This window comes from Staurois parvus, unplaced genomic scaffold (genome assembly GCF_062004578.1).
Source record: "Staurois parvus isolate SC_StPar_1 unplaced genomic scaffold, SC_StPar_1.0 ptg001830l, whole genome shotgun sequence".
Classification (NCBI taxonomy): Eukaryota; Metazoa; Chordata; class Amphibia; order Anura; family Ranidae; genus Staurois; species Staurois parvus.
In genome coordinates this window covers 451,198-473,142 of record NW_028319626.1, presented here as the reverse complement: position 1 = coordinate 473,142, position 21,945 = coordinate 451,198, and positions in this window count along the sequence as shown.

The window sequence follows — 21,945 nt, the reverse complement described above, 5'->3', positions numbered from 1 at the left end:
ATAAGCCCACAGGTGGGGTAGACCTCCCTATAAGCCCACAGGTGGGGTAGACCTCCCTTTAAGCCCACAGGTGGGGTAGACCTCCCTATAAGTCTACAGGTGGGGTAGACCTCCCTATAAGTCTACAGGTGGAGTAGACCTCCTTATAAGCCCACAGGTGAAGTAGACCTCCCTATAAGCCCACAGGTGTGGTAGACCTCCCTATAAGCCTACAGGTGGGGTAGACCTCCCTATAAGTCTACAGGTGGAGTAGACCTTCCTATAAGCCTACAGGTGGGGTAGACCTCCCTATAAGCCTACAGGTGGAGTAGACCTCCCTATAAGTCTACAGGTGGGGTAGACCACCCTATAAGCCCACAGGTGGGGTAGACCTCTCTATAAGCCCACAGGTGGGGTAGACCTCCCTATAAGTCTACAGGTGGGGTAGACCTCCCTATAAGCCCACAATTGGGGTAGACCTCCCTATAAGTCTACAGGTGGGGTAGACCTCCCTATAAGTCTACAGGTGGGGTAGACCTCCCTATAAGTCTACAAGTGGGGTAGACCTCCGTATAAGCCCACAGGTGGGGTAGACCTCCCTGTAAGTCTACAGGTGGGGTAGACCTCCCTGTAAGTCTACAGGTGGGGTAGAGAGATATGTGAAACATGAAGTATAACCTCTATGTAAGTCTTGGTTGCTTCATTTGTAAGGCCCATTTTCTCATGCATGACTTCAATACTTGTTGATCCTTGCACTAGTATCATGCCACAGGAGGAAGGTGCTAAACATTTCTGAACGGGGACGAAAATCTTTTAACTCCATAGAAGGTAAAGTTCTATGTACATTGCACTCACTGACCTCCCCTCCACCTCTCCCCAATAGTGCCTTCTTTTAAATTCTGGTTGCTGTCTCTACGTTTTATGTATCCCACCCAACATTATCTGGAAGTCTTACCAAGCAGATTTTACAAGAAAAACAGCAAGCCTTATGACATGTCATAAGCAGAAAGGATGTGGTAAAGAAAAAAGAGGGGGATTATAACAGCTTACAACCAAATTTATTTAGAACAAATATAGCAGCAGACTGTACATTATACTGAAAGTGAAACATAAATCGGTCTGTCTGGAAAGTTTCCTGCCGTACTGTTTTATTAGAATTGAAGTGCACTTAACCCTAAATAGAACAATGGTCTCTCTTCTCTATTATTTATTAACAGTTCAACATAATTCACGTTGGCATAATGTCTCCTTTGGTGCGGTGTGCCTGGGTAGCCCCGCGATGACACCAGCCAGAGGACTAGGACAATCCTTACTCCTCATTTCATAGAGAAGAATATTAGACAGAATCACAGGTTCCTGTAAACTTTGCAGGGATATTGAAAGTTTCATGGTTTGAAGTGATGCCCCCCAACTGTCATTAAATTTAAAGTCCAACCAGGAGCGGACTGAAAACTCATGGGCCCCCCGGGCAATAGGGGATCATGGGGCCCCTGTGTCCTTGCCCACACCCAAAAAAGCCTATAAAAAGGTACCAGGGGCATTTAATGGGGCCCCCTACTGACCCCGGGCCCTCGGGCAGTGCCCGAGTGCTCGAATGGTCAGTCCATCCCTGAGTCCAACCTAAACTTTTTTCTTTTTAGTCTTGGACGGAGTGACTGAGGATTAGAACCCCCTATTCAGGGCTCTATTAGAGAGATTCCCCTCCTCACATTTACTGTAACCAGGGGCGGACTGACAACTCATGGGGCCCTCGGGCAATAGGGGATCATGGGGCCCCTGTGTCCATGCCCAAACTAAAAAAAGACTATGAAAAAGGTTCCAAGAGCATCTCATGGGGCCCCCTACTGACCCCAGGCCCTGGGGCAGTGCCCGAGTTTCCAAATGGTCAGTCCGCCCCTGACTGTAACATTGATGAGGATTCAAATTAAAAAAATTCACAACATTCACAATAACATATAAAGCCATTTATAACTCTGCTCCAAATTACATCACCAATCTTGTCTCTAATTATCATCCAAACCATCCTCTCCGCTCCTCGCACGACCTCCTGCTCTCTAGCTCCCTTGTCTCCTCCTCCCATGCTTGTCTCCAGGACTTCTCCAGAGCTTCCCCCATCCTCTGGAACTCTCTACCACGATTTATCAGACTATCGCCTACTCTGCTCACTTTTAGGCGATCTCTGAAAACCTCTTCAGGGAAGCCTATCCTGCCCTCAGCTAATAATGGAATCTTCTATTCTTCCTACCAGTCCATCCCCCACAGTTACTACCATTTGTACCACTAGCTCCTCCCTCTTAGATTGTAAGCTCCAAGGAGCAGGGCCCTCCTATCCCTCTTGTATTGAACTGTACTGTCTCCCTTATATTGTAAAGCGCTGAGCAAACTGTTGGCGCTATATAAATCCTGTATTATAATAATAATAATAATAATAATAATAATAATAAAGAGCTTACCCAGGAGAAACTGTAACAGGGACACAGAGAGCAAAATAAGTTAGATGTGCAAGGAAGAACCTGCCAGAAGTATAAAGTATAAAGCTGAAAGATCTAATTTTATTTTAGAATTTTGTCATGGAAAGCCAATATAAAAACAAACAACAGTGATTTTTTTTTTTTTTTAGGTTTATTTAGTCTAATATATTTTGTATACTTTTTGGTTATAGGTGGGACATGCAGCCCTGCCTCCCCTCTTTCTGGCCCAGTGTCCGGTTAGCCCTCCCTTATCATCACTTAGGGTGAGGGTTCCAGTAACCACACATATAGCGCCCTCTCAGGAATCAGCCGTAATTGCTTATCAACTGATGTGGTGGTAAGTTGTTATGCTGAATTTATATGTTAAAAAAAAATTTTTGTTTATGGAGATTGTGAGTATGATACAATAATTGTTTAACTTTTCAAACACTCCCGTGATGTCCCTGGTGAAGCAGCTGTGATGTGCGAAACACGTCGGCTAACAACAGGACACGACATTAGTTGTAGTTTTGTATGGTTTTAGGAAAGCTTCTGTATATTATGTATGTATTTTACATTGTTGGTTATGTCTACCATTATTATTATTATACAGGATTTATATAGCGCCAACAGTTTTCTCAGCACTTTATGCAAATTAATAAAAATTATTGTTTTATCAAAATCTGTTGTGCATTAGTACGGTGCTTTAAAAGTCCCCTATGTCTTGAGGGTATTTCTCCCTCTCTTCTTTTTTTGGATTTCTATTTGGGATGTGGCACCATACGCCCATCTCCTGAGATGTAGTATTTCTTACTATCTGCAATGATAATTCTTCTTTAACTTTCACACTCTCCAAAACAGTTAGAGGTGTATTAAAAATGCATAACCAACTAGTACATGTCCGTGCAAATGGGACAAAAAAATATGAATGCTATTGTGCAACTTTCTGCGCTGGTCAAAGGTTTTTCAGTTTAAAGGAAAAAGTCCTGCATTTGACCACTAGATGGCACTAAATCCCATAGTCAATCAATGGGTAAATAATGGAGATGATTCCTGGGGTATGGGGTCCCTATTACAGATATGTTTGAATGCAGTAACTTGTGAAGAGTATCACTGTGCCTCAGCATGGAAGATACATAATCTTTAAATTGTACATACTGAAACATTTCAGTGGATTGGTGTAGTGTATAAATCTTTAAGAGAGTCAAAGGACACTAAGCCTGAAGGGCGCAAAACATGCATACGGAGCAGACTGGACCATGTCTACCTGTGCAAAGCTTCTGGGAGAGTTACAACCTGGACCAAACAGAAGGCTTCCTATAAAAGTGTAAAGGGAAAATGTGGAGATATACACTTGCCGGCCTCTTTATTACACCTGATCAATTGCTTGGTAATACAAATTGCTAATCAGCCAATCACATGGCAGCACCTCAATGCATTTAGGCATCTAGATGTGGTGAAGACGACTTGCTGAAGTCGAGAATCAGAATGGGGAAGAAAGGGGATTTAAATTGGAATGGTTGTTGGTGCCAGACGGGCTGGTCTGATTATGTAAAAAACTGCTGATCTACTGGGATTTTCACGCACAACTGGAGAATGGTCCGAAAAAGAGAAAATATCCAGTGAGCGGCAGTTGTGTGGAGGAAAATGCCTTGTTGCCAGAGGTCAGAGGAGAATGGGCAGACTGGTTTGAGATGATAGAAAGGCAACAGTAACTAAATAACCACTCGTTAAAACCAAGGTATGCAGAATGCCATGTCTGAACACACATGTCGAACCGTGAAGCAGATGGGCTACAGCAGCAGAAGACCACACTGGGTGCTCCTCCCATCAGCTGAGAACAGGAAACGAAGTCTACAATTCACACAGGCTCGCTAAAATTGGACAATAGAAGATTGGAAAAACGCCTGGTCTGATGAGTCTCGATTTCAGCTGCGACATTCAGATGGTAGGGTCAGAATTTGGCGTAAACTACATGAAAGCATGGATCCATCCTGCCTTGTATCAGTGGTTCAGGCTGGTGGTGGTGGTGTCATGGTGTGAAGGATCCATCCTGCTTGTATCAATGGTTCAGGCTGGTGGTGGAGGTGTAATGGTGTGGGGAGACTTTCCTGGCACACTTTGGGCCCCTTAATACCAACTGAGCATTGTTTAAACGCCACAGCCTACCTGAGTATTGTTGCTGACCATGTCCATCCCTTTCTGACTACAGTGTCCCCATCTTCTGATGGCTCCTTCCAGCAGGATAATGCACCATGTCACAAAGCTCAAATCATCTCCAAGTGGTTTCCTGAACATGACAATGAGATCACTGGACTCCAATGGCCTCCACAGTCACCAGATCTCCATCCAATAGAGCACCTTTGGAATGTGGTGGAATGGGAGATTCGCATCATGGATGTGCAGCCGACAAATCTGCAGCAACTGCGTGATGCTATCATGTCAATATGGACCAAAATCTGTGAGGAATGTTTCCAACACCTTGTTGAATCTATGCCACGAAGAATGAAGGCAGTTGTGAAGGCAAAAGGGGGTCCAACCTGGTACTAGCAAGGTGGACCTAATAAAGTGGCCGGTGGAGTGTACAGTACAATTTACCTGATTACTGAAGATAGTCCCATACTTAACATACATACTCACATACATTACAATGTAGATAAGCAGGAACTAATAAAAGGAGGTAGCTGCTTGCAATAGATAGGGGAGATTCCCAACAAGGCTTGAGTAGAAATGGGAGATATTAAATAGACTTCTAGGCTCATTCTATGTGTTTCTTTTTTGTTTTTTAAATAGAGCCAACCCCTTTGCCAAGCACTACTCACCGTCATTGTGCTGCCGCACCACCCTCCATGTCCTACTTTGTCCTGTGCCACCGGTCTCTTTCATGTTGAATGATGTCTTTTATTGAGCCAAGTTAATGGGAGCCTAGAGTGTCATGGACACACCACCTGGGGAGTTTTCATCAAGCAGTCCTGGACTCACAGGAGAATGCAGTCCATTGTCCAGTCACATGGACACGTGGGGGTTTATTTACTAAAGCTGTAGAGTCCAAAATCAGACTCCCTTCTGCATAGAAACCAATCAGCTTCAAGGTTTCATTGCCAAAGCTTCATTGAACAAGCTGAGGTTAGAAGCTGATTGGTTTCTATGCAGAAGGGAGTCTAATTTTGGACTCTCCAGCTTTAGTAAATAAACCCCGTGGAGTCCACATCTTCTCTTCCTTGGTGGTGGGTTGTTCTACACACTGTAGACAAAGGCAAAATAATGATTCCTGCAGGATTCTCCTGTTTGCCCAAACCAGCTCGATGACAAACCACTAGTGGGTGTGTCCATAACACCTTTGGTTCCCATTAAGTGGGTTAAACAAGGAGCACCGTTACACCTGAGAGAGCCTGGTGGCACATGGTAAAAGAGGTCTTACGGGAGGGTGCTGCAGCATGGAGAGAGTGAGCAGTGCTTGGCACAGGGGAAGTCTCTCATTGAAAAAAAATATAAAATGCTGGAGATGAGTTTTACCTGAATGCGTACAATTCAGAACTCTAACCCTTTAAAGCAGGTATTTATGAAGTGATCAAATCCCAAATCAGCGGTAAAGAGATTGTGAAATGTTTTATGAATACACAAAACCCTAGTAGTAAACTTAATTATAGCTAGAGACCCTAAGAAGATCTGCTCATAAGGATTCATAATAATAGTGCAACAAAAAAAAGATCTCTTACTGATTAGGTAGTGCAGTATATAAGAGAGTGTACAAATCAAAGGTCCATCACAAAGCCATACATCACCAAAATCAGCATAGAGGTACCCTGAAAGGGTCAGGTAACACATGGGCATGCTCAAGGTGTTTTGTGGCCAAGTCATTTTCTCTTAATTTCTTTTTTGTTGTATTCAATAAAGGATTATTTTTACATCCTCATATATGGTGTGACCCCCCCCCACCCATAATAAAGTTTGTGTTGCTTACAGTAATTGTCAGCCTTGGCTCAGCACCCTGAGTGGTACACAGTTACTTGTAATAAGTCCTCACAATAATTGGCCTGGTCTCTCTCACCATAGTTGGTAACAGCATTCCTTTTCCCAAATAGACTAAGGCTCCATTCACACTTGTACAACTGCAAAGTCACGCAGCTTTGGAGTGAAACCTTGGTGCAACTTTGGATGGGTGTGACTTGGATGTGACTTGTCCCTCTGCAAAGTCGGACTCGTTGCATGTAAAACATTCAGGTATGACTTTCATGCAACTTTTGAGGTTTAACATTGACATCTATGGCTCTCATGAAAGTCAGACCAAAGTAGTTCATGAACTACTTTGAAGTCACTGCAACTTTAAGTTGCACATATATGAATAATTATCATTGCAAAACACGGAGTATGACTTGTCATGATGCTTTGAGGTCCAAAGTCGCATGACAAGTCAGCACAAGTGTGAATGGGGTGTAAAGTGACTCTACGGTAAGAAGGTCTTTTTATTTTCTGGAGACACTGTAAAGCGAGTGGGCTTACGTTTCGGGGAGAATAGGATAGAGATCCTCCACATAGCCTGGAAAGGCCTTAGATTGGAACAATGGACTTTGCTGTGGTGTAGAGAGTGTGTAGTTCAGTTATGTGTAGTGTATAAAATTGGGAAAAATTCCAAGGGGTGTCTGTGAAGAGTTTCCTCAGTGGGTCTCATACTATGCTTTGTTATAGCAGAAAATCCTGTCATCAGTACAAAAGTCATGTTCATAGAAACATAGAAGAGTGGCAACAGAAAAAGACCAAGTGGTCCATCAAGTCTGTTGATTTTTTTTTTATTTTGGGAGAGAAGAGGAGAGGTCTCCTATTGGCCTCTGTCATTGCTAGACTTGAACCTCACCCACCAGACCCAAGAGGGGACGGAGATCCTGGGCTTGCAGATATGGTCTCAGGGACTGTGGGACATAGAGATCCTATCATCTGCACCATGAGAGATCCAAAGGGCCATCCAGGGATGTGGACTGCAAACTCCAGAGAAGGAGAAGCAGATAATCCAGCTGATGCAGCAATGAGAGGAGCCTGTGTATTGTGTGACCTCTTGTCTGACCTCTGGGTAAAGGAATACTGACTTTTGGACACCTCAACAACATGTGAAGCTAGGCCTCTTGGCCACCTGTTTCTGTACTGACTTTGCTACCGGCTGTTTGGAAACTTTGCTACCATGTTGAGAGCCTATGGGGAGGTGCAGAGTGGGTGTAGCAGCAGTAAAGACACAGAGTCCGGTTGCAATTATACTTGGAACTTGTATTGAAGAGAATGCCAAATAAAAACATCCCAGTAGGAGAAACACTCACGGTTCAGTCAAATGCAGAGAGGCCACTTTCACACGGAGTGGACCCATCAGAAGATCCAATTGCTCAGCAGGGGGTCTGTCTGCTGATCTCCGCTAAGCAAACTGATGACAGGTCCATGTCCACTCCACTTATGCAGATCGAACACAGACACGGACCACTGTCCTCTATGAGTGGTCAGATGGAAACGGACCGCCTGTGTGTTTACATCTGACTGCCATCTGATCCAATCAGGTGAATGGAAGGGGAACAGATTCCCAGCCGTCTCTTTTTGGCAATTAGATTGGATGTCGGCAGGTGTAAGTGGACACATGTCCGTTTACACCTGCTGCTCCATACAGGAGAAGAGAAGTTCCGATTAGATCTGCCTGAAAAATGAGCAGGGGGACCAGATCTGAAGGTCCATGTGAAATTAGCCAGATGCAGCAGGGAGAAATGCACCGACAGCGTCTGTTCCAGAGGAAGAAGCGCAGCCTGGCCGGTCCTGCCCCAAAAAGTGAGGCTTACTTAAAGATAGCAGATCCCTCCTCGTCAGGAACCTTTCCCTGCCACTGTTCACTTTCCTTGTTAGACAGGGTCTCTCTCCCTCCCTACTCTACCCACTTTGCAAGAGCGTGTCAAAACCTGGGAATAGGGACTTATAAAAACCCTGTTGACCCAAAATGGCTGCCAAGGGTCACATGGATGCAGCGCAGCCAACCTGCACGCTGCTCCATGACCCAGGAAACCACAGAGAAAACCGGTTCCCCCTGACTTCCTCTCCAGACTGAGGTAGCATTCGCTCAAGTTCCGTACAGTGGAGTAAACTGACTGCAAATGCCTACAAGCCTGATACTTTTGGGGCATCCCCTTTGGATTATAAGTATCCAAAAGAGACGGGCAGAACGCTGCAAAAGGAGTTCACAGGACCCAACGCCGGCAGACTGTGTGTTAGATTTCCACTGGCCAGTAGTATAGTTGGGGTCTTCGAGTTGCAGATAGGCCATATAGTTGACCTTTGTATCCAGCTATAACAGTGTTTGTTTCTGAAATTGTTATTAAGTTTGCCTTGTGTTACCATATTGCCCTAACCAATTTTCCCTCTACATGACTTTCATTCTTTCTCAAGTTCAAGGAGCAAGGCCCTCCTATCCCTCTTGTATTGAACTGTACTATCAAAAACAGTGCAGCGCTTGAGGGAAAATAAGATACTCATAAGATAATAAAATTCTAATAAAAAGTCTGTTTCGTAAAAGACGTGCCAGGTGACTGGTAGTAATTAATGGTGGTGATCCCTGAAGAATAGCAGAAATGCGCACTCACCAGAAAGTAAATAAGTGTAAGCGCCGTATATCATATCCCATAGATCCTCCATCAGGAAGAAAAAAGGTATGGTCAGAATGGGTCAATCCTCCCTCTGGGTTTCTTTCAGAACTTGCCCAAGAGTGATGTAAACCAGATCCAGGTAACCAGAGGTCTCCTATTGTTGGATGGATGGAAGGGGTTGCCTGTTTACAGGAGGTCTTCCTCCTCGTGGTATGGTACCTGGGATCGTGGAGTAGGGCTCTGCAAAAAGAACTCCAAACATGCCCCAAAGATGCTGCAAGCAGGAGCAGGGGCGGACTGACCATTTGGAAACTCGGGCACTGCCCGAGGGCCCGGGGTCAGTAGGGGCCCCCATGAGATGCCCCTGGCACCTTTTTCATAGGCTTTTTTGAGTTTGGGCAAGGACACAGGGGCCCCATGATCCCCTATTGCCCCTGAGCAGGAGTTTTAACACTGCTGCGCAGCACACAGAGCCGAGACAGAAAGGTTCCGGGCGAGGGATACGTGTGCGCAGTGTGGAGAGATCTTATCTAGAACGTGCTTCACAGAAGGATTCTGGAAAGTTGTGTACATCACAGAAATAGAGGAGTTGCGCTTGTGGTGCGGTGTTAAAACTCCTGCTTGCAGCATCTTTGGGGCATGTTTGGAGTTCTTTTTGCAGAGCCCTTTTCCACGATCCCAGGTACCATACCACAAGGAGGAAGACCTCCTGTAAACAGGCAACCCCTTCCATCCATCCAACAATAGGAGACCTCTGGTTACCTGGATCTGGTTTACATCGCTCTTGGGCAAGTTCTGAATGAAACCCAGAGGGAGGATTGACCCATTCTGACCATACCTTTTTTCTTCCTGATGGAGGATCTATGGGATATGATATACGCCGCTTATACTTATTTACTTTCTGGTGAGTGCGCATTTCTGCTATTCTTCACGGATCACCACCATTGATTACTACCAGTCACCTGGCACGTCTTTTACGAAACAGACTTTTTATTAGAATTTTATTATCCTATGAGTATCTTATTTTCCCTCAAGTGCTGCACTGTTTTTGATATTCTGGTTTAAGTGTTATTTGGTTGCTTAGCGCGCATAGCTGCTTTCTTTGGTTAGCGTTCGCTTTTACCATTTACATTATTGAACTGTATTGTTGCTGTATTGTCTCCTGTTATATTGTAAAGCGCTGAGCAAATTGTTGGTGCTATATAAATCCTGTATAATAATAGTAATAATAATATATAAATCCTGTATAATAATAATATATAAATCCTGTATAATAATAATAAGTAAAGCCCATTTAATGCTACTGGTGTATCAATGATTTTCTTGTCCAATTAGGACAGGTCATCATTGGGAAGCGCCAGAGAACCCAACATCTCAGCCACTCCCTAGATAGTCAGGGCTACACACGCTCAAATTCACGAACTGTTGGCTGATTCATTGCCTTTTCTGGAAGTCTGTTCCAAGCATCAACTACTCTTTCTAAGGTTAGTTTTGAACTTTCTTGCTACTTTGATCTTATCTTCATATTGAAATTACTGTCCTCTTGAACCTTACTCAGACCCTTAATGTATTAAAGTTCTAGTTAGGTCCCCTCTTTCTCTCATTTCCTCATGACTGTATATATTAAATTCTTTCAGTCTCCTGATATGTTTTATTCCCTAGACCTTTTTATTACTCATTCCTTAAAATAATGTGAGATTTAAGAGGCGGTTGGTTAAATTTATGCATAAAGTCAAAAAACGGTTTCATAAAACTTCACTTTTTCTTTCTATCCCTTTCAGGCTCATGTCATGGTTACACCAAATTTATTCACAGTCCGATCTTAGAATTTTTCTTGCCCGGGGCAATCTAATATAATTGACTTCCCCTGACACGGAGAGACAGATCTGTGATGTCAAACCTAAAATTCTGCAGCTTGAGAAAAATAGTGACAGAAGACCTGGATTAGATCAACTCCCATCAGACCCACTTAGGTTTTGCTGGCAGTGGATGCTAATTGCTTTCCTGACTTGGACTTGAAAGGCCAGGCCAGGCTACAGGTAGCCTTGCTGAATTGTCAGAAGATATTGGGCAGGAAGTGTCTTTTTTGTTCTTCTCAAGTGGCGCACGTTCGGTGTCCACAGTGTGATGCAAGGCCTCCTTCCCTAGGCGGCAATAACAGAACCTGGCGCCAAATCGACTACGCTTCTTCGACTCCATGCCAGAAACTTTGACATGTCAGTCTATTTACGGATAAGTACGAGGGGCCTGTGTGCTTGCGGTGGAAACCACAATTTTATTCGTACCCAACCTAAATGATCTAAATATTTATTTTTGTAAGTACCAGTTTTGTAATTCAGGGAATTTTTAAATAACACGAAGAGTGTTGATTTTCTTTAAAAACAGTTTAAAAATATCACTATCAGCAGGTAACCGCACATGCAACGTTTAGTATCGATATACACAAAGTGCAAAACAATTTTTTTGGGAACAAGAAAGCCTGTAAATAGTTGTATATAAGGAGTAAATCCCAACTGAACTCTCAGTTTAAACCAATTAAATGAATTCTACTGTAGGTGCATCAAAACAAACGGGTGCAAATTCTTAGTTCATTCTCTTTGTAAAGCAACCACAGCCTGAGTATAAAAGCATGTCCCCTGCCAGCATGCCATAGAGTAGGACCCTTGTTCTTTATGGGAAAGCAGTAGTTTCCTTCCAGAGGTTTAAGTCAAAGCTAGAGGTCTTCAAATCGGCAGGGGGTATAGGCTTTGCTGATTGCAGTGCTATATGTCTGACTCAGCAAGGGGCATTTTGCATCTCTGTAGAGAGACCACTGCTTATATACAGAGAGCTAGGGTCCTTCTCTGCAGTATGCTGGCAGAGGACAGGCAATACTACGAGAATAATTGAATAATTTGTCTTGGTATGAATGAAGAGTGGAGACCAGGGGCGGACTGACAACTCATGGGGCCCCCGGGCAATAGGAGATCATGGGGCCCCTGTGTCCTTGCCCAAACTCAAAAAAGCCTATGAAAAAGGTACCAGGGGCATCTCATGGGGCCCCCTACTGAGTTTCCAAATGGTCAGTCCGCCCCTGGTGGAGACACCTCACTGGGCTGCTACTCCTTTGTTGTCTAGTCAGCAGGTTGGGGGTGTTACATATAGTTCCATAGTTAGTCTGGCTGAGAAAAGACAAAAGTCCATCCAGTTCAACCATTAAAAAAAAAAAAAAAGTTATAATCCTACACCCACAGAGGAAGGCAACAAAACCCAGCAAAGCATGATCCAATTTGCTCCTGCAGGGGAAAAAATTCCTTCCTGATCCCCCGAGAGGCAATCAGATATTCCCTGGATCAACTTTACCTATAAATGTTATATCCAGTTATATTCTGTGTATCCAAGAAATAATCCAGGACTTTCCTACAGCAATCCACTGAGCTGGCCACAACCAACTCTTGAGGGAGTCTATTCCACATTTCCACAGATCTCACTGTGCGGGTGTGTTCTTGACCAAAATGTGTTGTCTCTGCAACGTTGACCGAGGACCTGGCAATGCTACCAGAATATAAGACCGGCTGCACACTATTCCTTTGTTAGGTAAAACTGTTGACATATACAGTCATGGCCAAAAATATTGCCCCCCCTGCATTTCTGTCAGATAATGCACCACTTCACCTAGAAAATTGTTACAATTACAATTGTTTCAACATTCTCATGTTTATTTCTTTTGTTTGTATTGGTATGACCCAAAAAAAAGTGGAGAAACAAAAAGCCAATCTGACGCATTCCACGCAGAAATGCAGGGGTGCCAATATTTTTGGCCATGACTGAATGTATTTAAACTGCTTCCGTTTGCCTGGAGTTCAGCTTTTTAAAAAACCTGTCAAAGAAAATACACAGAGGCCTCCGCTGTTGGAATATTTTACAAATTCTAGTTACCTGGCCGCCTTGCTTGAATGCATTGACTGACCTGCTGACCTGGAACGAGTCACAAAATAATACTTTTGACTTTTCAGTTTTTCTGTTTTGCATGTCTGTTCCAGGGCTGTGACTGAGATGGTATCGAAGACAGCATAACAGCCAGTTAACTACCTTTTTTTTCATAGCAGGTTTACTTTAAAGGAGGTTGTGGTGACCTGTATGTGATAAAGCATGGTTTTACCAAAAAAAAAAAAATGTTTGCGGCTTGTCACATGATATACAGATTATCTGCTGTATGGCAAAAAAGTAGAAAGTCTCCAAGATTTTCTAAACTTGCTGTTGGTAATGGATGTATGGTCCCATATGTTTGCAGTGAAAGCTGCCACGTTATCAAATAGGTGTTTTGTCAGAAAGACAATCCTGATCAAGGAGAGTGTCATTTCTATGGGAATGCTATGTTGGAAATCCTTATTTCCTGTGATAGAGACATTACCAGGTTCATAGACTTCTCGTGTTTAAAAAGTTTCCACACAGCTTACCATGAGCCATTCCTATAGTGGAGGAAGTGTTGCCAGAAGTGTGTTGGAGGATGTGTCATGAAAAGATGTCACCGTGTGTACTTCACAACTTGCTTCATGTCTCAAACAAGGTGATGTCTTCCTGAACATGGTACACTTCACAACTATCCTTGATGTCTCCAACATAGTGATGTCTCCTCTAACATGGTACATTTACCAACTTTCCTTGATGTCTCTAACATGGTGATGTCTTCGCTAACATGATACATTTCCCAACTTTCCTTAATGTCTCTAACATGGTGATGTCTTCCTGAACATGGTACACTTCACAACTATCCTTGATGTCTCCAACATAGTGATGTCTCCTCTAACATGGTACATTTACCAACTTTCCTTGATGTCTCTAACATGGTGATGTCTTCTCTAACATGATACATTTATCAACTTTCCTTGATGTCTCTAACATTGTGACGTCTTTAATAACATGTTACACTTCACAACTTTCCTTGGTATCATGGTGGTGTCTTTTCTCACATGGTACATTTCCCAACTTTCCTTGATGTCTCCAACATGGTGACGTCTCCTCTAACATGGTACATTTCCCAACTTTCCTTGATGTCTCTAACATTGTGACGCCTTTAATAACATGTTACACTTCACAACTTTCCTTGGTATGGTGATGTCTTCTGTAACATGATACATTTCCCAACTTTCCTTGATGTCTCTAACATTGTGACGTCTTTTATAACATGTTACACTTCACAACTTTCCTTGGTATCATGGTGGTGTCTTTTCTCACATGGTACATTTCCCAACTTTCCTTGATGTCTACAACATGGTGACATCTCCTCTAACATGGTACATTTCCCAACTTTCTTTGATATCTCCAACATGGTGATGTCTTCTATAACGATACATTTCCCAACTTTCCTTTGTTGTCTCTAACATGGTGACGTCTTTCCTAACATGTTACACTTCACAACTTTCCTTGGTGTCTCTAACATGGTGGTGTCTTTTCTCACATGGTAAACTTCACAACTTTCCCTGATGTCTCTAACATGGTGATGTCTTCTCTAACATGGTACATTTCCCAGCTTTCCTTGATGTCTCTAACATCGTGATGTCTTTCCTAACATGTTACACTTCACAACTTTCCTTGGTATCTCTAACATGGTGGTGTCTTTTCACACATGGTACATTTCCAAACTTTTCTTGATGTCTCCAACATGGTGACATTTCCTCTAACATGGTACATTTCCCAACTTTCCTTGATGTCTCCAACATGGTGACGTCTTCTATAACATGATACATTTTCCAACTTTCTTTTGTTGTCTCTAACATGGTGACGTCTTTTCTAACATGTTACACTTCACAACTTTCCTTGGTATCTCTAACATGGTGGTGTCTTTTCACACATGGTACATTTCCCAACTTTCCTTGATGTCTCCAACATGGTGACATCTCCTCTAACATGGTACATTTCCCAACTTTCCTTGATGTCTCCAACATGGTGACGTCTTCTATAACATGATACATTTCCCAACTTTCTTTTGTTGTCTCTAACATGGTGATGTCTTCTCTAACATGGTACATTTCCCAACTTCCCATGCTGTCTCAAACAAGGTGACATCTTCTATAACATGGTATATTTCCCAACTTTCCTTGATGTCGCTAACATGGTGAAGTCTTCTATAACATGGTACATTTCCCAACTTTCCTTGATGTCTCTAACATGGTGACGTCTTCTATAACATGGTACATTTCCCAACTTTCCTTGATGTCTCTAACATGGTGACGTCTTCTCTAACATGGTACATTTCCCAACTTTCTTTGATGTCTCTAACATGGTTTACTTCACAAGTTTGCTTGATGTCTTTAACATAGTACAATTCACAATTCTGTTTGAGATCTTCTCTAACATGGTACATGTCACAACTTTGATGTCTTTAACATGGTGAGGTCTTCTCTAACATAACACACTTTACATCTTTTTTGAAGTCTCTAACATGAGGACATCTTCTCTGACATGGTACAATTCACAGCTTTGCTTGATGTTGCTAACATGGTGCATTTTAGAATTTTGCTTGATGTCTCTCATGGTACGCTTCACACCTTTCCTTGACATCTTCTCATGACACTTCCCCCAACGCGTCACTTTCCTTCAGCTTGGAGTATCTCTGAGACTTTCTAGCCTCCTTTCCTATCCTAGTTATGTATTTTGTCCCAGCTTATTCTCAAAACAGGAACCCTCTGGCTACATCACCACACCATTCCCATGTGCCCCACACAGGATGGGTCTGGTGAAGTGACTAGAAGGTTCCTTTTTATGAAAGAGCTGGGCCAAAAGACAACGCGAGAAGATTAAAGAAAACTAGAAAGTCTCAGAGATTCTCCAAGCTTGCAGTTGTTAAAGGATGGATGGTGTCATATGTTTGTAGTGAAAGCTAAAGGAGGGAGAGGTGAGGTGAGCTGAGCAGCAATGATGTTGGCCCATATCTCAGAGGAAACAATTGCATTTAGATCCAGAACAATCACTTTGTCCTCTTAATAATTTATTCAGGGCTGTATAGTTAGAGTTTCATCCAATTTTGTGTAAAAGGCCTCATGAGGAGACTGTCTGATGATTATGGGATCCTTGTGGACCAGCTTTCCCAAAGGTTCTCTGGCTCTCTCAAAAGCTATGGACAGAATTAAAGGATGAAGTTTCTCTGTACTGCTCTGCATGGAATTCACTTTTTTTGGTAAGAAGATCCCCAAATGTCTCACTGGAAAGGTCAGTGCTTGTTTTAAACTAAAAAGTTGATTTTCTCTGAGTCGCATCTGACTGTCACCTCAGTAGGCCTCTTCTGTCCTCCTCCGTTTGCCTTGCACAGTGTCAGAGTCTCCAGTGATTGTACACATGAGTACAATGGAGATTTTATGTTGTGAATACCCGGAGACACACAGCACCTTTCACCGAACAAGCGTCTCAGTGAAGAATTAATTATAGAGCAGATTCTAAATACATTCAGTTCTATTTCTATAAAGAGCGCAGTGTTGCCTGAATGCTCTGAAGCTGGCTCTAGGCCCTGTTCTATGGCCCTGTCCACTATCTCTGTCCCCCCCAGCGCCAGCTTCTCTGCTTTTCACAGAAGTTTCATGCCCAATGCCAAGTGCCACACAACGGAGTGCCTGAAACAAGTCATTGCAAGACAGAATTTTATATATAGAAAGGGCCATAAAATAAGTCATCGGATGGGTGTTCAGCTTGTTATTCATATATTTTTTTTTTTTTTTACTGGCGCTGGAGAATTGCGGACAGGCGTCTGAATATATTATAGATAACAATGCTTTCTTATGTATCCAGAGCGTGCAGACTCCATGTACACGCATGTTTGACGGCACCACAAGTCTCGGCTGACTTGAATCTAATTATTGTTGTCTGCAAGGACAAAGGAACAAAATGTTTAAGGTCACGTGGGAAGGACAGATAGAACAGACCGGTACACGTTTCTTTTTATCCTCGGCTAAAGGACGTTTTAATACAAGGTCTTGAAGTTTGGGAAAAATTGAGAGTGAGTTCATATCAAAAAATCAATTCATTTTATCTCTTAATTAAGCAGTTTAACAGAATGGGTAATCAGCCAAAAAATTCAGACAAAGAGTAACTGTAACTTGCAGTTTACTAAACGGGTGCAAAGTTAGAAACAGTAATGCAAAACAGGTTCAGGATGGCAAAAACATACATAAGCAGCAGAATAATGAAAGCTGCACAAACATGGATGGACATGAACCCTGAAGAATTCACATGACTAATGATGAAACTAGTTGGGCGGAGCCGTGCAATCATTTCCTGATGTGCTATTCAGAAGTTTGGTGGGAAAACTCAGTTGGATTCAACGCTGTATTTTATTATACCATTGTGAATACATGTGTAGCGGATTTTGTCATCAATACACGAGGTGCGCTATGATTGCTATTCCCTTTTTTTTAGGTTAATTCACATTGGAACCAGCAAGGTGAGGTCTCTTAAAAAGCACCACATGTGGAAGTGACTGCAAAGAGCCAGAGGCTGATCCGCAGAAGAATACTCACCTAAGCGCTATATGACCTATTTATTTTAGGTTGAATATTACGGGAAGCAGGCACTGCATACCTTAGAGGTGGATATTTGCAGCACTGGGATTTGGAGCACTTGTACAAGCCCGTTTATGTTGTGTTTGGACAACTGATCACATTATATATGGACACTTGTATATGTATTAGTGTTTCCCACATGGAAGAAAAATATATTTGAAATATATTTTAAAAATATTCTTCCCAAATATATTGCCATATATTTGAAATGCTACAATTTTGACCGCATTCAATATATTTCAAAATATATTTCAATCAATATATATATTTAAAAATATATGATTTTTAAATATATTGTTCAGATTTTTTTGTAACATATAAAAAAGTAATTTTAACATATATTTTTACATATATTTGTATATGCATTCCAAAAATGTAGATTTGTATTTTTAAAGACATACAGTATATTTGAAATATATTAAAAATATTTTTCATATATTTTGTAATATAAACACATTTCAACGTGCAGCACATATATATATATATATATATATATATATATATATATATATATATAAATTTTATTGAAATATATTTAGAAATATATTGAATATGGCCAAAATTGTAGCATTTCAAATATATGTCAATATATTTGGGAAGAATATTTTTTAAGTATATTTCAAATATATTTTCTTCCATATGGGTTGGCATCACAGATCCTAGTATACTGTGTAGAATGGACTTATATTTTCCATATGTTGTATGATTATCACAATTTGTATTCCAATGTTATGTTATTTTTGAGATTAGCATTCTTTGTGCATATTTGATTTATTGATTTTTAAAGGAACAGCGCACCATTTTTTTCTATATGGGACATGCACAAATATGGTCTCTACAGCAACGTGCAGGCAGGTGTAGTTTGACTTCCCTGCAGAGGTGGCGCAGCCACCATGTAGGAAGCGCGGTGGTCAGGGGGGAACTCATGTTACTCTGAAACCAACATCATCTGGCACTGTGTAGGCAGGTGTAGTTTGACTTCCTATCATAGGTGGCGCTGCTCTGCAGCCACCATGTAGGGAAAGCGGTGGACAGGTGGGAACTCATGGTCTTCTGAAGCCTCCGTAGGTGTCATCAGGTGCATAGGTATCTGATTGGATGCTGCTGCCTCGGGTGAAATCTGCATCCATCTTTAGTATGGGCAGTGCTAATAAATAGCACTGTCTCCTTCAGATGGTGCACATTTTGGGTTGTGAGTAGGTTAGGGACAGGAACCCGCTGGTTTGGGAGAGTGTGCCTAATGTAGGAATAGGTTCCAGTAGAGGAAAGCCAAGGTAGGGACTGCTCGCAGGTTCTATATACAACACGGGTGTCAAACTGGCGGCCCTCCAACTGTTGCCAAACTACAAGTCCCACGAGGCATTGCAAGATTGACAGTTACAAGCATGAATGCCAAAGGTAGAGGCATGATGGGACTTGTAGTTTCGCAACAGCTGAAGGGCCACCAGTTTGACACCCCTGCTTTACAAGAACCAAGAGTCAGGCTAAATCACTCCTTCAACAAGGCATTACAGAAGAGAGCTACTGGTGATTATCCTCATAGACAGTGTCCTTCACAGTGAAGTCCAGGGTAGCTCTAGTGAGCTGTGAGAGTGTCTTGTGGCTCTGCTGTGGTGGGCGGGGCAAAATGCATCAGAGGGCATGGCTGGAGCGGTTGCTGAAGCCAAGCCAATCATGTATCCATCTGACTCCTGCGTTCGGTTGAGTGGCGTCCATCTTCTTCTCCTATCAGGGTAGCTCTAGTAACACAGATGAACAGCTGGCGGGATCCAAGGCCTGAAGGACAAAGCAGGGATGGATGTACAGACTCTAGGTCTTTTGAAGAAGCTGCGTGCTAATAGGCTCTGGCCTGACTGCCCGCACCCTGGTTATGAAAATGTAGAGTGCTCTTCCTCCAGCAGGGGAATATATTATGACTGTCCTGCTTGCAATATCAAATTTTACCACTAGATGGAGCCAGTAATGTCCTGTTTTACAGAAACTAGAGACTGTTTAGGTAAGAAAAAAATTCCCCTAATTCTGAGAGAAAGGAAAGAGATGCATCTTGGGAGCTCAGACTCTATTTTAGACACTGTGAGAGAAGGAGCCAGCTATCAGAGTACATTTTGGACTAAGACTTACATACCATAAAGGCAGCATCACTGGTGAGAATCACTTATTTCCATCTATTGCCTACCTATTCATTGTGTTTTCTGTGTATTCTTACATTGATTATATGTATTTCTCATCTGTTTTTTTCTTAATAGTGTCACCCCACCCTGTCTTGTTAATATAGCTTCAAGATTACATTCAGTCTGGCTTATTGCAGAATATGAGGGTTTAGCTGCATGTCGAGTTACACCCAGGGAAACGTGTACTGAGGACAGAACAGAGGACTTCCCACCTAGAAGCAGATCTCTTTCTCTGCCTCATCAGTTGTGGGGACCTCAGAAACGTATTTTCTGCAGGCAAGTCTAGGAGCTCAGGGCATTGTGGGAAAAGGTCTATGGTAAGTAAGCCTGGCTATACATTATACAATGTTCTTATACAATTTTCTGTATAATATGAGGTCAAACCTAAACACCTTCAATTTGCATGCAGTCAGGCAGGTCCTTCCACTTTCATATTTGAAGGTAAATCTAAAGTAAATTGAACAAGAAAATTGTATAATGTATGACCAGTTTAAATGGCCACTAAACTCCAGAAGAAAGGTGTGGAGAGCGGATCCTTTGATGACAAACACGGGCATTTTCAGTCAGGGAAGGATTACCCTTGTGCCCTGTACACACGATAAGAAAATCGTCAGAAAAATTGGAACCTCTGATAGAACGATTTTCTCTTTGTTGATGAGCTGGATGTTGTAACCGATAATATTGTGAATGAAAAAATCCGGTTGAACAACAGTGAAAAATGTCGTTTCGCATACGAACGACCGATCTTCTATGCGGTGGTATGACGGTCGTAGGAATAAAATCTATCAAGCGCTATCACGCATGAGCGGAAACAGAAGATGACCCGGATGTTTATGTCCGAGGAATCTTCGTAAACACGAACGAAAAATCCAAATGTGAAAAGTAGATTGGCCGAATGAGATCATTAAACCAGAATTGTGCAGATTATATTTTATGTATCACTATTTATGTATATAGGTCACAGGGGCGGACTGAAAACTCATGGGGCCCCCGGGCAATAGGGGATCATGGGGCCCCTGTGTCCTTGCCCAAACTCAAAAAAGCCTATGAAAAAGGTACCAGGGGCATCTCATGGGGCCCCCTACTGTCCCCAGGCCCTCGGGCAGTGCCCGAGTTTCCAAATGGTCAGTCCGCCCGATAGGTCATGTAATAAATTATACTCATTGCTGGTCATTGTTGTGTATATCGATCGTTCTGGCCGGAAGGACGTGCCTACAAGGTCACATGCACACCGCATCACTTCCACTTGTACGGAAGACGTCAACACTACGTATTGCCCAACGAATGATTTTTTTTTTGATTGGTTAATGTGGGCCACAATTTTGGCCAACGAACAAACACCTCTCGGTCGTTGGATGACCGATCGGTCGATGTTCTAATTGTGTTTTCCCACCTTTAGGCAGCTCTCACAGGAGTGGTGGCTGGAGGACGGCTCTTTGCTCAGATCTTTACACAGAGTGTGCAAGGAGGAAAGCACCAATAGCACAATGTATGACGTAAGGATTTCCGGTTTTTCCCCCCATAATCTTTTATCAGCCAAACCATTTCAGGGTTTCCCAGTGCGCTCCTTCTTCAAGGTTTAGTATTGTTGAATGAAGAATATTTGGTGGGATCCTGAGGGGTAATTAGTATAGTCGCTCTAGATGCCGATTAAGCTGCTAAATTGGCATCTGGAGTGATCCTACTATCCATAGTAGAAAGTTCTACCAGTCTATGGTCAGCTTGACTTTGCTACCTTCTGTATCCCATGTCCCTTCCTTTTAGATTGTAAGCTCACATGACCAGGACCCTCCTCACCCTCTTGTATTGTATTGTATGGCCTCTTTCACACAGCCTGTTTACGGATGAAGAGCGGACCCCCATGTATTTCTATGGACTTGCGGATGTAAATGGATGAACATCTTTCCGCATCCGTTTTTTTGAACGGAAGAAAACCCTATTTTTCTTCTGCAAAAAAACCTGGAATGGACAAAAAACAGATGTCAGTGGATGTAAAGGGACCAAAAACAGATGCAGACAGATGTAAACGGATAAAAAAACGGATGTAAAGTCATCTGTTTTTTTTTCTTTGAAAAAACGTGACTGAACTGAAAAAAAAAAAAACAGAACGCCCGTGTGACAGGACCCTAACTGTACTGTCTTTCTATAACTGCTTGCTGACCACACCATAGCCGAAACACAGCCACAGCGCCATCGTCTA